The 17,422-nt window shown below is 47.1% G+C and overlaps 1 protein-coding gene across 6 annotated transcripts in view; it reads left to right on the forward strand.

Annotated features, from left to right (window-relative positions):
- VDR (vitamin D receptor) overlaps positions 1-17,422 on the forward strand; it is a 799,659-nt gene that overhangs the window by 617,123 nt on the left and 165,114 nt on the right. The window lies entirely within an intron of this gene.

Consider the following 17,422-nt stretch of genomic DNA (forward strand, 5'->3'; position numbering starts at 1 on the left):
AATGGAGTAAAGTAAGGTGGAGACCGATCCAAAGGAGTCAACTGTGAGTACATTGGGCTCCAATATTTGAGAAGTTAGGAGGAAGTTGGAATACAATATTATTAACACATAATAGCAGAGGATGCAATCGACCTGTAATTTGCAAAGGTGACGAAAGACAAGTCCATTGTTATTTACACAAATTTACATGGGAACATAACATCAGAATAAATAAAGTGGGAACAGTAATGAGAGTATACGGCTGCAGATATAGCTTCTTAAATCTGAGAGACTACTGTGAAGGGCACATTGTGTATGGTCAACAAGTTCGTTCAATTTCATGTGAAACAGACTTTAAAATTGAAAATGGTAATAATCATAGTGTGGTTCAAAAGGTGATATATTACACAGCTCAGTCAAGCACATAATCGTAGTATGAACTACATCGAATGCAGGTGAGGCACGTAATGCCGCTTACATTGGCAAGAATATAGCCACATAAAACAATACAATGGTCATAGGTGCACAACCAAATCAAATTATACTAGCTGTCTAGTGACATTGATGTTCTGATCACCTTTAGGAATGGTTGCACATAGTCTATGGGGCAAACGGTGCATTAACAATTCTACACAAGGGACGATCTGAGAGGGAACAAGGCACAAGATGTCCATGAATTATAGGTCAGACAAGGGTAGTCCATTCCTCATTGCGTTTGAGATCAGTATATAGACTCTTAGTCCGAAGAATCCATTTAAGTTCTTCTTTCTAGAGGATTTTCTTGATGTCTGCTCCTCTTGGTGGTGGTTTAATCACATTTAGGACTTGCCAACGGATATCATCTACTGTGTGTCCTTTTGTTGTAAAGTGATCCACCAGCAGAGCACCTGGGACCTTACAACCGATTCTGCTACGGTGCTGGCAGATCCAAATCATTACTTTCTGGGTAGTTTGCCCAATTTATATCAGATTACATGGACAGATGATGGCATAGAATACATTGCAAGTATTACAATTGGAGAATTGATCAAGAGAAACTTTGATTGCATTAAATAAAAATGCAGTGCTTTCAATAGTGTATTTACATACCGAGCAATTGCCACATTTCAAGTGGCCTCCCAAGGGCGGGAGGCCCCAGATGTCATTAAGTGTCTGTGTGGATTTCTTTTTGGGGGGGGGGGGGTTGCTAGCTCTGACTAAATGGTCTCTAATGTTTTTATTTTTACGGAATGCAAAGAGAGGCCGTTCTAAATTAAATTCACCGGCATTGAGTACTGGCCAGTGTTTAAGAACACTTTTCTTCACCCTGTTTGAAATGGGGGAAAAAGTGGTCACGCAAATTAACCGGCTGTGTGTCCTTGGTTTTGGGTGTGGGCAGACCTTCTCTTGGACAGTACCACGCTCTCTTAATAGATTTGCATACTAGTTTATGTGGATATCCTCTGGACAGTAACTGCTCTGCTAAACTGTTGACTTCCTAGAAGTAGTCAGCCTTCAATGTGCAGTTCCTTCAAATCCTGAGGAGTTGTGAGAAGCGAAGTGAGTCACGGCAGGCTCGAGGATGGTGATTGCCATATAATAGTAGTATGTTTCTTGCAGTGGGTTTACTTTATAAGGCAGTGAAAAGTTCACCCTATGTATGTCTGATCATAAGATCTAAAAAGGGGATCTCTGTATTGCTGCATGTTAGTGTAAATCTCAAGTCATTATTTTTGTTGTTGAGCCACTCGAGAAAACTGAGTAGTGCGATCTGATCGCCACGCCATATTACAAAAATATCATCGATATATCGGTTCCATGTTAGTATGTTACTCTGGTGCGGGTTTGTCGTGGTAAGTATTTTGGTAGTCTCCAAATCGTCCATTTTAAGAATTAGCAAAATTGGGGACAAAAATTGGCCCCGTAGATGTACCCTTAATCTGTTGGTAGAATTCGTCATCACATAGAAAAAAGTTCCTTGTGAGACATATAGTTAATAGTTGTAAAATGAGCAATGTCTGAACTGCATGTGGGCGTGCTCTACTGTTAAGTCTACTCTCAATGACCATCTGCCTGGGGGAGGTTGGTGTAGAACGATTCTACATCCAAGGTGCATAGGATATCTATATCAACAGTTTTCTGAACTTGATCACAGAGTTTTACTTTGTGATCAAGTCCAGAAAACTGTTGATGAATTCCACAGGATTGAACAAAACAAAAAGTCAGTGAAAGTTGAGAGATATCCAGTCTTACACAACCCATATTTGAACAGCGACTTTTACACAAACAGAAACTATATTGTCTCTGCAATACACATCTGGGACTGGTGACAGCTGGGCTTCGTGCATTCCCTCTAGATAGTCACACACAAAGGGAGATGAGGTGTGCCACTCAGATACTGATGGCTCATCTCCTGGCTGATGGATCTTCCTGAGTTAGAGTTAGAGGGAGGAGCTGACACTTGAACCTGGATAGGGCTGTGCCTGTCCCCACACAAAGCGTGACATACCCCTCTGTAGTGAGTCTGGAACCAGGGCATGAAGGGCTGGCTCTTGTGCACTACAAATACCTTTCTTTGAAGTCTCTCTACTTCAAAAGCTAAATGGGGTAAAAGTAGTGAACCTATGACCCCATATAGGAGGGATTGCTTCTGAAAGTGAGGACATTCTGGCAGGAAGAAGAACTATTGTACTTCCAGGAGATACTGCCACTTCACTGTTTGCTCTGCTGTGTTGGCCTGTTGCTTCTTGCCTGGGAGTGAGAGGACTGGACTAGACTCCCTGCAGCTCCAAAGGTTCTCCAAGGGCTTGTTGGGTTTACTGGACTTGCCTCCTGTTTCTGAAGTCTCTGGAATATCAAAGACTTCACCTGCATCTTGCTACCAGCATCGGGGCTCCTCTGCAGTGAGTCCTGTTCTACCAAGTGATTCCAAATCCGGTCCTGGGCCCTTGGAAGTGAGTTGTGCTGCAACCCAAGAAACTAACCCATCGACACCAATGCGTCGATCGGAACCAGTGCATTTCCCTTTGATATCACCTCTGCCTACACCTAAGCCTTTCGCCAACGCTCACTGATGCACCGCCCCCGATGCATTCCAAGCCCTGCTTGACTTTGCGCTAATGCATCACCTAGAGCGCAGCGGTTCAACATTAACTCATCGGCCCAGTACAGAGTGCTCTTGACATCACATCAACGATGTTGCTCGACTTTGGAAATGAGGCATCGCCTCCTTTGCTCAGCGAATCGTCCACAAACTTTGACGTATTCAAGGTACTGTCAGCATGTCTGCATGACTTCTGTATCCTGCCCTTACTCCTCGCGGTTGGACTGAACATTTGGATTTGCCCCAGTCAAGTGCGACCAGATGGACCCAGTTGACGCTAAGCACTGCATTTTGACTTAATCATGCACAATTTATATCTTGACTTGTGTAAAGTCCAGAAAGATAAGGAAGTACCTCACCTTTCACTTCAGAGCAGTTTTCCACAAAAGCTATCCAGTCAAGAAGAGAAGGTGTACATTAAAGAGTACATGCAGCAGTTCTGTCAGATAGCAAAAGTGAAATAGGTAACATTTGAGAAGACTTCAAGGCATGCTTCAGGATACTGAAGGGCGATCTTCTCTTAGTGCCATAATTGATCATTTAGATGGAACAGGAGATGACCATTCATGTTTAGAGCACCAGATGTGGAACTTCGAGATCAGAATATAGACTTGCAGATAAAGCTTCAAAAAACTTGAAATCCAGCACTGAAGGAGCAATATTCGGTTTAGGGGCCCTATAAGAGAAACAGAGGGAAACAACATTCAGAACCGTGTGCAGGAACTATTCTGCTCTTTTGGAGCAAGGCAAAATGTCTGCTTAGACAGCATTGACCAAACTGTGAGGAGATGGCCCATAGAGATGACACACTCCCTGACTTCCTCACATGAGTGCATTTCTTCGATGTGAAGGAAAAATTGATGGGACTAGCTTAAGTGGAGGGTGAACTCCTTTTACACAGTCATAAGACCCTGGTATATCAAGATGTGGTGCCTTCAACCTTTGCTCATCACGGAGACCTTTGGCAAATAACACTACAATTAAATCACTGAAAATACCATATCGTTGGGTACATGTTTTTTGTCTCATCTTCTTCTGGCAAGGGGGAAAGAACATTTGTTGAAGGGTCTGGACTTCAGGTATGATAATACGCTGGTGCCCAAGGTTAAGAAGTGCTCTAACACTTTGTTACACCAACATCCATTGTAGCAAAGACCATGGACCTGTCAGCAGAGAAGAAAGCAACCTCCAGTGGCCTCCATGACAGTGAAATGGATCTTTAATGCCAGAACGCTGTGAGACAAATGATGGTAGTTCACAAAACTCAAAGGAGCTGGCCGTGAACTCTCAGGCAAGGGGGAAAGACACTTAGTTGTAGCATAATGAGCATTATGAGGACTTCAGCTGCCCGAGGTATTAGCTGAGAGAGAAAGGTGCTGGTACCATAAGAAGATGGAGGGAAATCAGTTAAACAATAAGACCCAAAATTCATTTAGGGGTGAATGGTGTTTAAATTCATGATTAGCTTTGCCTTGGCTTTGGTAGATTAGGTGTCCAGATGTGCCTAGATTGTGTTTCTGCTTCAAGGCAATATACTTAGAGTGGTCTCAGCGCTCCCCTTTAACTGCCCTGCCAGTCTTAGGTCCAGCTTCATAGATGGGTGAATCCTAATCCTGAAATGCCTCACTTTTAAAAGGAATGCGATTAACACCCCAGCCTAGCCAGTGGTGGTTCTCAATTTGCTTAATAAGACAAATTATGAGATTGTTTACGCAAGAAGCACATCTTTTAAAAAAAAGAACAAGGCTTGTCTCAAATCTAGATGGTTCCCAAGGCAATTCTTCTCCCTTGCTGCTACCAAAACGACTAGGGTTAGAATTACTATTCTCACTGAAAACCCAAATTGAGATACTGAACACCTATTTAGAGGGTTAGACAGGGCAAAGCAGTGTATATTGTCATGACCCCTTCATGCGCCCTCTGTGTAGAGCTCCTAGCGCACAGGGCTCATGTTGTTTTACCTCTATTGTGCTTTATGCCACGCTGTGATATCATGACCGATATATCCCCAACACCATCATGACTGATGTTCCCCCAGCCCCCTTATAACCAGGGCCACTGGAATTATGTGCAGTGGATGGCCTAATTATGTGGCAGGGTTAAGTAAATTATGCAGCAAGGAAAGGCAAATTCTATGTCAGGACCCGGAGGCGAGGATTAGGCTTCTCTTTCTTCTATTTATTCAATAGCAGCCTTAGAAAACAACAGTGAACAACAATAGGAATTCATTTCCCATGAAGCCTATGGAGAAAAACAACAATGCCATGTAACAGTCTATTGTCCAATTTGGCGCTTCCTGGGATCATAACAACCCCTGCTCTGAGCTGGACGTCCTCTTGCTTTGCTGCTAGCAGCCTCCCACAGATAAGTGTCCTTCCTTCAGTCACGTTTGGGCTGGTGGTTTGGGGGCACTTTCTATTTGTGATTGTAACAGGAGCTTTCGCTCTATCTGGGCTCACTCTTTGCTGTGTCTATTGTTTGGGGATTAACATTATTTTTTGCTGGGAGCTTCTGCTCCTTGTGTGTGCTATACTTCGTTGTCCCTGAACTTTGGGAGCGTTTGCTCCGTGTATTTTCCATTTTTGCTTTGCCCGCAACCGTCTTTGACGATTAAGTGTTTCGGAGCCTCCGCTCCGGGACTGAGGCCGCGGGACTGTTGTACCCGCTCCTACGCGGCCGCGCAGCGGTTTTCCTCACACCGGCGGGAGCGCATGCGGTCCGCCGACCGCAAGAGGGCGCGCATCCCTGTTTTCCCTTCCGGCACCAGTCTATCCTCAGCGGGACGCGAGCGGTGGTTGCGGTAGTCAGTGGCCGTTGCCGAGCACCTCCATCCGCGTCCCTGCTGTCTCTCGCCCCGCCGGTATCTCTGCCTGAGGCTTGAACACCCCCACGGGGGTAAGATTGTCCCAAATTGATACCACGTAGCACTTAGAGTGCCCAGGCATTGATTTGGCCCGCATTGAGGTTTAGGGCGATTGGTGCTGCTTGTTGAGGCCTAGCACAGTACTTCTAGGTTGGCTGGCCCTCTGAGTTTGACTTTTTGATGGGGGGGACCTTGTTTTCTCCCTGTGTTTGACGTGGGTGACGTCCCTTTCACTTACCCTCTTACCTGATGGGTGGCCACCGATATCTTGCTTACTTACCTCATATCCTCAGCTTCTCCTTTGGGCAGCATGGAGGAGTTTGACGATTATTATGAGGAGGAGGAGGAATCCCAGTATTTCCCACTGTTGGACAAATTCTGCGACGCGGTTGACTCCTCCATTGTAAAGGCGGTCTCAGAGGCGGTGGCTCCTTTGGAGAAGAGGTTGGATGACCTGGTGAAACTCCTTGAACCCCTCCCTGCGAGGGAAGACGCTCCGGGGCCTTCTGGATCCCTGCTCCAAAGTTGAGTCCCAACCTGAGAAACCGCGTAAGTGCCCCCGTTCCAACAGGGTTGATCCTGATGCTTTTGAGAGGCTGCTTCAAGCCTTTTTGGAGCGCCCAGACCCCAGCCTTGCCGGCGGATCCTTCCCCTGCTGATCTTCTGCCTGCAGGAGCCCCAGATCTGGTGCCTTCCACTCCTCCTTCTGAGGACTCCCAGGGTGCTTCAGATGGCGATTCAGATCAGGGCAGATCGTGGCGCCCCTCTCCTTCTGTTTCTGTGGAATGTCCTCAACCCTCAGCTTCCCAGGGTGTTGTTCCGTCTGACCTCCTTGATCCGGAAGACCTTTTGCATCCCCGCTCCTCGCAGTGGGTCCCCTGCGATAAGGTGGCCAAGTATGTGGCGGCGTGCCTTTGGAAACCCCTCGATCAGGATGTCCGCTCACGCCTCAGATCAGAATGCCCGCGCCCATCCCTGGAAGGAAAGGTGGCAGTGACCCCCGAGATCGATGCCAGAATGGCCACCTTTCTTACCAAGTATATCAAAGACCCGAAGAAGGGCATAGACAGATCCTGGCGTGCCTGTCCGGACAAGTTGCTAGACATCACGGGTGCCCTAGTAAAACTTTTTGATATGGCTGAGGACGCCAAAGCATCTGGTGCCCTCATTTCCCCCGAAACCCTGTCCAGTTGGGCCCAACTGCGCCATTTCTACAGAGAGGCGCAGGTCGCTTCCTATCAAATTGGACCCGAAGCTGGGTGAACTGGCGACATCTGAAGCGGGTCCGGTGGCGCAGGGCGGTCTTTTTGGAGACCCATTCGTTAATGAACTTGGCAAGTTAGTGTCCACATTTAATTCTCTGGACAAGGCGCAGTCCATGGTGAAGCGCATTTTCAATGCGTGGGATTTCGGAGGGGCCGGTTGTGGCAGGGGGCGCTCGGCTGGCCAGTTCTCACAGGCAGCCTCCGGCTGAGGTCAGCAATCCCAGAGGGGACAGTACCAGGACTCCTCTCGTTTTGGTGGCTTCTACCCCACAAGAGGCCGTTCCCCTCGCCGAGGCCAGCGCAAGGGTGGGAGAGGCAGCGGCGGCCCAGCCAATCACGGTGAGTTCCATAATTGTCTCATGTCATTGCTTGGGGGGGCAGGTTGGCCCGGTTTCTAGACAATTGGCGGGCTCTGACGTCCAACGCTTGGGTGCTTCAAACCGTACAGGTGTTTAACATAGTTTTTCAGTTCCCCAGTCCAGTCCTCTCCTCCTGCCCCGATCAGGTTCTCTGGTTTCGAAGCAGCTTTGATACGCCTCGAGGTCCAAGAGCTCCTGCACAAAGGGGCAATTTGACTCTCCCACCCCCAGCCCGGGGCCTTTCTAAGCAACATTTTTCTGGTTCAGAAGCAGGATGGCGACAGCGTCTGGTTATAAACCTTCTGGAGTTCAACAAATGGCTTGTCTACCGGCATTTCAAAATGGAGGCGATTCACCTCCGTCGCGATCTGTTGCATCCCAACGACTGGATAGTCCATTTGGACCTCAAGGGCGATTACTTGACGGTCCCTATCTTCCCGCCCCATCGTCGGTTCCTGCAGTTCCGGTGGGACGGCCAGATTTTCGAGTTCACTTCACTTCCCTTTGGCTTGTCGTCCGCCCCTTGGTGTTTCACCAAGGTTTTGCATCCAGTGGTGGAAGCGTTAAGGGCGCAGGGCATGTGGATGATTGTCTATCTGGTCGCCATGCTCTTCCTACACCAGTGCCCTCAGACTCTCTTGCTCCAGCTCCGCTCAGCGGTTCATCTTCTGCAATCTTTGGGGTTTGTCATAAACCAATCGAAGTCCTGCCTCCATCCCACTCGCTCGATCACTTTTCTAGGTTTTGTGATCGATTCAGTGGCTGTGACTCTGTCTGCCTTCCAGGAAGATGACGAAGATCCGTCACGAGATCCGGCAATTGCTTCGGAAACAACTAACGTCCCTCCGCAGCATTGCCAGGGTAGTCTGCCTCCTTTCAGCCTCGATTCAGGCCATCTTTCCGGGCCCTTTGCTTTTTTGGGCCCTTCAGCGACTCAAAGCGTTCCACCTCCGCAGGGGTTTGACTTACGCTCAGAAGGTGCCGCTGTCCGAGGAGGTGAGGGATGTGCTTCAGTGGGGAGCACGTTGTGGCGAGCTCACTACAGGAGGAGGTTGGTCCGCCGATGAAGGCTCCCTCCACATCAACTGTTTGGAGCTCATGGCAGGCTCTTTCACGTTCCGCTGTTGGACGAAGGCGTTGTCAGGTGTATCAGAGCTTATGAAGCTATGACTGAGGACGTTCGCCCTCATGGGGAGTGTCAGCTTCTGATTGCCTTGCGGAAGCCTTTTCGGGCGGTCTCTTCCGCGACGAATGCAAGATGGGTTCGTTGGGTGATGGTTGAGACCGGGATCGACACTAAGGTATTCGGAGCACACTCCGCTCGGGGTGCTATGGCATCTAAGGCTTTTACGCTAGGAGCACGCTTGGAGGACATCTTGAATGCGGCTGACTGGTCTTCCGACTCAACCTTTAAAAGATTTTACTTCAAGCCAGTCACCTACATTGCGTCCCTGGTGGTGGATAAGCTTTGAACTAGCCTAATCCTCGCCTCCGGGTCCTGACATAGAATGAAAAATTTCCTAGCTTTCGTAACGGAAAGTTTCAATTCTATTAAGGACTCGGAGGCGAGGATTAATTTGCCCTCAGGATACTCCTGGACCCACCCGGGTTCATCAGGATGTGTCGTCAGGCGTAAGTAAAGCGTTTTCCTGTAGAGTTGTGAATATTGTTTTTGCTTCTGTGCTGGTGACTTTGATTCGCAGATTTTACGACTCCTTTTTTCTGCCTGCAGGGACAGAGTCGTCGAAGCAGGACTAGGAATGCTGGCGGTCTGCTTTGTCGCAGGAAGAAAGAGGACATCCAGCACAGAGCAGGGGTTGTTGTGATCCCAGGAGGCGCCTGATTGGACAATGGACTGTTACATGGCATTGTTGTTTTTCTCCATAGGCTTCATGGGAAATGAAGTCCTATTGTTGTTCACTGTTGTTTTCTAAGGCTGCTATTGAATAAATAGAAGAAAGAAAAGCCTAATGCTCGCCTCCGAGTCCTTAATAGAATAGAAACTTTCCGTTACAAAAGCTAGGACATTTTTCATTATGCTGCATTTTGCAGCATATTTTGTGATACTCTTACTTCATTATTTTGTCAATGTTAAAATTTTTAACACTGTCTGGGCATTAGTTGGGCATCTTTAGTACCAGTTTAACACCTAAATGTAAGCAATGAGCAACAGAAAGGTGACCATTCCACCTTTGCAAAGGGCCTTCCACTGTGTGGCAACACGTGTTGCTGTGTTTTTACTAACTTTTGAAACGTTTGAGCTAGAAACATTTCTTTTTCCTAAAATCTGCAGATTATGCAGCAGATAATGGATTATGTAGAAAATGCATCAAATTTATAACTATGCAAAAATCGCTGCACAATCGCATGATTCCAGTGACCCTGCTTATAACTGATGTCCCCCCTAACAGACTCTTGTCTGATGTTTCCCCTGCACCCTCATGACCAATGATTTCATAGCTCCCCAAATTTCCATTACAATCGAATCTCTGCAAGCTTCCCCCTAGTTCCGTGAGCCAATAGCGAGGCTTGCTCTCGCTGTTACTGAGTCCTTGGTGGTGTTTTCCATTATGCACGTTTGAGCAAAAATGATACATTTGTTTCCTGTAATTTGATTCTGATCAACAGCTGGCATCTGCCCATTCTGTAAGGATAAAGAGGGTGTACGAACAAGTGTTTTCCTAAGGTTCGAGAACCTTCCAGACGGCCATGTGCCCCACATGATCCAGCTACATCCAATGAACCTTCAAGAGTGTAGATAAACTGTGCCCAAACCTCAATCGTTAGCCTCCCTTTCTGTGGAACAAGCTTCACCCATTCCACTCACCTGAAGAATCCTGCCAAAACCAAGAAATGATCCAGTCTCCTTAAAGTCCAACTAAACTGGTGGTTCTCATGGCTCCCACTCCCTTGATGTCTTCTTCCTGAAGTACTGGGTATTTTAGTCCCAGCGGTGCAGGGGCACACACCCTATGACTTCTGGGTTCACCCTGTTCCAGACCTACAGAAACACAGAGTCTTCTGGGTGAAGTCAAAGATCGTTTATTGGCTGCAGACCAATTACAGGTATCCTAGAAGTACAACAGCGTGTATGTTCTCAGGAGACTGCTGAAAATCATAGAAACGGACTTCATCTTAAATACAGTTTTCCCTGCCTCAGGCATACATTCCCAGGTTTTATGATACGGCAATATACACGTGTACATTACAAAAGAAAAGGCAGAGTCGTGATGACCATCCCACATTCCAATCAAGCCAGCCCACAATGATTTACACAGCAAGGTTCAGATCCCACATTAATCGATAGGCCCCAATAAACATGAGCATCTCCTGTTTTGGGAAACAAGCCATAAAGCAGGAACAAGCAGGTGCGAAAGTGATTAGCCGGAGGCTTGTGTGTGATGAAAGGACTTTATGGTGCGCTGAGCCCTGATGCTAATCACAGGTGGCCGGAGGAAGGGGAGCTCGTGAGACCAGTTTGACCTGGGGCAGCAGAGCCAGCTGCCCAGGTCACAGAGAAGTCAAGGAAAGGCACATGCATTGCAAGGCCCGTAGTTGCTTCATTATAGCCTATGTGAGGGCAATGACAAGATGGCCACCGCTTCCAAAATGGAACCCGCGAAGTAACGTAAAACAACGTGTACACAGTGCATTCATAGCTAGAACGATATATAAAGCGCTCGTACATACCGCATTAACCATTTGCGGTTTGCTAATACCAGGATAGACAGGGGTAGGGCCCTGTCCCCTACGCGGTGACCGAGATTAAAGTACGACAGACCCTCCTTTTGCCCTTACATAGGCAATCACTATACTCATCTTAATCCGAGTCTAGGTCAATGTTCACGAAGTCATGGAGATGTTGCTGTAGCATCATCCTATTACTTAGCTCGTCCCTCGATACAGGTTTCCTTACACATAAGGTAGCACAGAGGCCACATATCGCAGGAGCACACTGTATGCACAGACAGAACAGGAAAAGAATGGCTAAGATCATTCCAATGACCATCAGAACTTTCCAACCCCAGGCAGATATCAGTTCCCAGAACCACCCCACCAGTGACCAGTCTCCCTTATCCACGTGTATGGATTCAGATATTTTATGGAGTTTGGAGATGGCTTGATAGACTGTTGGAGCGTTATCTGGTATGAAAATGCAACAACTGGATTGGATAACCTTACATACCCCACCGCGGTCTGCAAGAATAACGTCTAGAACCATGCGGTTCTGCAAAGTCATAAGGCGATCCGCTTGGAGCTCAGCTGTCAAATTACCAAGGGCACCAGCCGTTACATTAACAGTGGATTCAACCACACGTGTCAGTTGTCTCAGGTTCCTACTATTCACCATAGGTCCCCAAAACGGCAGGAAACCCAAGAAGAAGTCTCCCGCTTCCTGGCCGGCAGTATCCTCCTTACTAATTACGCCTCTCACAACTCTGGTCTTGTGATAGTCAGAGGCAGCAGTAAATGTTGGCGGTAGCAAGTTCGCAATATAACATGTGCCCGAGAAATCAGGGGGCAACCATGTATATGCTCGGTCATTGCAGATGAAATATGTGCCCTTGGCCGCCAAAAACGCAGGGGAAAACTGTGACGGGAAAGTGTACGTTTCAGTACAGTCACTTCTCCCCAGTTGAGCTCTAGGATTCTGACCATTACCCTGTAAGCAGAACCGACCCATGTGGGGTACGACCCAGATTGGAGATGAGATTTTTCGCTGTCTTTCACCCAGACTAATACTATACCCCGTCGCGTTCCACCCTACATAAGCTCTCAGCTCTTCTTTGGGAATGGATGAGTATGCATCAATATCCCTACTCATATCAGCAATTCCTCTCACTAAGGCTTTATTATTTGTACCAGGTCTGATGGAACGCGGTTGTCGCGGGGAGTAAGCATCTAGAGCGTAGAGGAACATGTTCTGGAATGCCCATGACGAACCATTGTAACTAAATGGCAGCACCAAATAAGGAATACCCTTGTTAATGGTATGTGGCATTAACCCACACACCCAGCAATTGGTCGTATTCATTACTAGTTGGTGCTGGTGCAAGAGCTGGATAAACGAGTTATTTACAAACTCTGATCGTCTGGTCTGTTCGTGCTCAGGCAGAGGGTGAAAAGAGTGAGAGGAGGCAGTAGAAAGAGGTATAGGCTGTACAGTGGGCGCAATGGTCTTTAGAGAGGAGAAAAACACAAATCCTACGATGAACATTATTATACTACACAGTGTAAATAGGCACAAAAATACAAAACATTTACTTCTCATAATTTTACATATCTTTGCTTTAAAGTTCATTTCCTCAACGGGTCTCTCCATCTTAAAAAACTCCATCCTCTAATCGGGCCGCTCGCGGCGGATGAGTTTCTTCTGCTAAGGAGTACGCCTGTCAGTCCAGGGAAACGCCCTAGACCAACCAGAACCGTTGACCTAACGTCTTCGGCCTGTACCCCAAAGTCTTGGCACCGCGACCCTGCGGCTGAACCCGGATGGTGGTTCGAAAAACAAAAATCAAGAAAGTCCTTCAGATGGGAGAGCCAAAATGTCAAAAAGGAAATAGTAAGGAAATCTTTATTTGTCCATGGGCCTTGCTCTCAAATTATAGCGGAGACGGCCAGGTGCTGTTTGGTCTTGGAACAAAAGTTCAGGCTCTGTGGTGTCCAATCGATTTGACAGTGGCACAGCCTCTTGCAGAATATTGTCACTCTCTTGGTCTGAAGCTGTGTCTCTTATGCGTGCGTCACTGAATGGTACAAAACGAGGTACAGTGTCTGTCTCAGAGTCGGCGATACCCTCCTGGACCCACTGGTCATATGGCAAAGGCAAAGGGACTACTTTGCAGTGGGTGCCGTGGATCCAGTGTTTCTTCCCTTTTACTCGCACCGCTGATCTTGTTGATAAAAGCACAAGGTGAGGGCCGATCCAGCGAGGCTCGTCGTTGCTCTTGCGCTGGAAGTTCCGGATCAGCACCCACGTACCAGGGTTGATAGGGTGTCCAGGAGTTTCAGAAGCTTGGGGAAGAGTATCATGTACCTGTTGGTGCAAAACACGCAGTTTAACAGTCAAATCATACAGGTAATCGAGTAGTACTGGATGCTCAATCTCCCTAAATTTCGTAGGCCTCGGTATACCCCATACATTGGCCGGGCGGCCAAAAACGACCTCGTAAGGACTAAGTCCCACTCGTGAGTGTACGGTCATTCTGGTGGACAGGAGTGCTAAAGGCAGAGCGTCAGGCCATTTAAGACCGGTGCTTGCCAGGATTTTGGCTAGCTTGAGCTTTAAGGCTCCATTGTAGCGTTCTACTAATCCAGCTGATTGGGGGTGATTTGCAGCGTGGAACTTCTGCTTGATGCCTAAACCTTCACATACATTCTTCATCACTTTACCCACAAACTCACTTCCATTATCACTCCACACCATTCTTGGCATTCCAAACCTAGGGAAGAAATCTTTCACGAGGGCTTTGGCTGTGGATAGGGCAGTGTTATCCTTTAGAGGATAGGCCTCTACCCATTTGGAGAAAGCACAAACAACCACCAACACATATTTCAGGTTGTTGCACCTTTCCATGTGAATAAAGTCCAGCTGCAAAACTTCAAATGGATATGATGGGGGTGCAAAATGACCAGCTGGGGTTGGGGTTCCCCTACCAGGGTTGTACTTCAAGCATACCATGCAATTCTTGACCACATTCTCTGCGCACTTGGGAATCCCAGCATTCTGCCATACTGGAGCCAACAACTTACAAATTCTTTTTGTACTGATGTGTGCCATTCCGTGTGCCATCGTGACTACTGGAAGCACATATGCATCGGGCAACAACCATCGCCTATGTTCTGTCAGATCAATCCAACAACCATTCTCATCCAACTTACCCATACTTTCTCTCCACTTGCTTAATTCTTTCTCTGTAGCTTCATCTTGAAGCGACTTCACACTCTCTATTGTGTTTTCACACATCCCAACATCATCAACCCATCTTGCGGGGCCTGCAACATACATTCTAGTCTTCACATCCTGTGCTGTTTTTTTCGCGATCTCATCAGCAAACGCATTCCCACGTCCAACATCATCTGTGATTTTCCTGTGCGCACTGCATTTCATGATCGCAACTTGCAACGGTAGGGTCAGTGACTCAAGGAGATCATTCACCAACTTGCCATTCTGAATTTTAGCTCCATGTGACGTCAGGAACCCACGCTCTTTCCACAGTCGCCCAAAATTATGAGCCACGCCGAAGGCGTACTGGCTATCTGTATAGATATTCACTCTCATTCCTTCAGACAACACGCATGCTCTTGTGAGGGCGATTAATTCTGCTGCTTGGGCCGAATTATGTGGCACTCGTGCAGTTTCCACTACCGTGTTTAACGTCGTGATAGCATATGCAGCAGTCGTATCACCATTAGGGAGCTTGAAACACGAACCATCCACCCATAAAGTACCATCACACTCAGTCAGGGGAGTATCTTTTAAATCTACTCTCCCTTTCGTCTCTTCTTCTGTTCTGAACAGACAGTCATGTTGCTCATTCTCATCTAGGTCTGCTGGATTGGGTAATAACGTAGCTGGATTCAGCGTGTTGCATCTCTTTATGTGTATGTGGTTCGCTAACAGTGTGAGCTCATAGCCTGATAATCGCGCACTAGTCAAGTGTTGTGTCTTGGTTCTGTTTAATAATGTGTCTACAGCATGTGGAACCATAACGATCAATGTGTTGTCCATTACCAAACCAGCAGATTGTCGGATAGACATAGCTGCAGCAGCTGTCGCTCTCAGACAGCTTGGCAATGCCCTCGCTACAGGGTCCAAGGTAGATGAAAAATATGCGCATGGGCGTGGTCTGTCACCAAAAGGCTGTGTTAACACTGACAACGCACATCCATCTTTCTCGTGAACATACAATGTAAAAGGCTTACTGTAATCAGGGGTACCCAACACAGGAGCTGAACACAATGCATTGCGCAATTCCACAAAACTTTTCTGGCACTCTTCAGACCATGGGATAGGATTCGGTGTGTCTTTGCATGTTAAGGCTAACAAAGGTTTTGCCAACAAGGAAAAATTAGGGATCCAGTGCCTACAGTATGAGGTAATGCCCAAGAAAGCGCGCACTTCTCTCTGTGTTTTTGGCACACTCAACTGCGCAATGGCTTGAATTCTTTCTGGGGTCAGTTTCCTTCCCTCCTTCGATAAGAGATGACCTAAGTAGGTCCCTTCTTGTCGACAATATTGCAGCTTAGAGAGAGACACTTTATGATGGGAAGCAGATAAATGGCGCAACAATGACAATGTGGCTGCTTTGCAGATCTTTTCAGTATCCGCGGCGATTAGTAAATCGTCCACGTACTGAATCAGAATAGCGCCACTTGGTAAAACAAGTGCATCAAGCTGCGCTTTCAAAGCTTGACTGTATATGGATGGACTCTCACAATAGCCCTGGGGAGCGCGTTTGAAGCGGAAGCTTCGGCCTCCCAGACTAAAGCCAAAAATGTCTCTGCTCTCTTCTGCAATTGGGATGCTAAAGAAAGCATTCTTTAAATCAATCACTGAAAACCATGCAGCAGAGGCTGGAATCATCGTTAACAAGGCAGTTATATCAGGGACAACTGGAAACTGTGGCACAACAATCTTATTAACCTCTCTAAGATCAATCACAAATCTGTAAACAGGTGGCTGTGAAGGGTCCGTTCGTTTTAAAACAGGTAAAATCGGACTGTTGCAAACGTTGCCTCTTGTCTCTTCAATTACACCCTTATTAATCAAATCGCTGACAATGTCTAACAATGCTTTCTGGCCTTCATTAGAGATCTTGTACTGGGGAATACGTGGCAGTCTGACATTAGCCTTTAAAGTTACCACGTATGGCGGTATTTCCAAGAGGCCCACATCATTGGGACCAGTAGCCCAAAGGGCATCCGGAAGGGATGACAATTCAGGCGGCATTGTATTTTTAGACAGGTACATCGGGGAAATCACTTTCCTACCTAATGTAAGTTGTACTCCTGACGGTGAACAATACAGTGTAGCATGTAATCTTTTCAACAAATCTAACCCCAGCAAATTCTCACCACAACCTGTTGTCAGAATCAGGGGTGCTTTCAGCTCGCAAGGTCCAATAGAAAGTGACATGGGACTAGAAATCGGGTTCCTAACTGGGGCGCCAGAAAAACCTACTGAAACATTTATATCGCCAGACAAAGGTGCGCCAGGGAGTTTTGAATGCATGATTGAACTCTTTGCAGCACCAGTGTCTAGCAAAAAGGGCTCCGTTACATTTGCTGTAGTCACCTCAACATACGGTCCGCTCTGATCCACTGGCACTGAAACAACTCCCTCTCTCTGCCTACGGCTGTCCTAGTAATCATTATTTCCTGCATCGCCGTCCTCTGCATAATAATCATTATTGTAATACTGAGCTGTATTACTAGTTGTGTTAGCTTGCTGGTCAAAACTATTGATGGTATTTTGAGGCGGCAGGGGACGCGCGTTCTGGGGAGCATTTCCACGCCCTCTGCCTCTAGGAGCTTGCTGACCACCCCTACCTCTTGCGCCATACACATTACCGTTCCGCTGCATTAATTTAGGGCAACTATATTTAAAATGACCTTCCTCTTTGCAGTATGAACATTGGTTGGGACCTACAGGGACACGTGGTTGATAATACCCGTTCATTTGCTGATTGTTCTGAAATTGTTGGGGTTGGTGATAGACACCTTGGGGTTGCCTATAATTATTCTGACCTCCCCGTGGCGGATAGGCCTGCTGCAAAAGGACCTTTGTCTTTAATTCCTTCGTTTTCTTTTCTGTTCTATCTTTCTCGTCTTTGTCTCTGTTTTCATAATACTGCGCAGTAGCTAGTATTTG

This window comes from Triturus cristatus, chromosome 4_2 (assembly GCF_964204655.1).
Source record: "Triturus cristatus chromosome 4_2, aTriCri1.1, whole genome shotgun sequence".
Classification (NCBI taxonomy): Eukaryota; Metazoa; Chordata; class Amphibia; order Caudata; family Salamandridae; genus Triturus; species Triturus cristatus.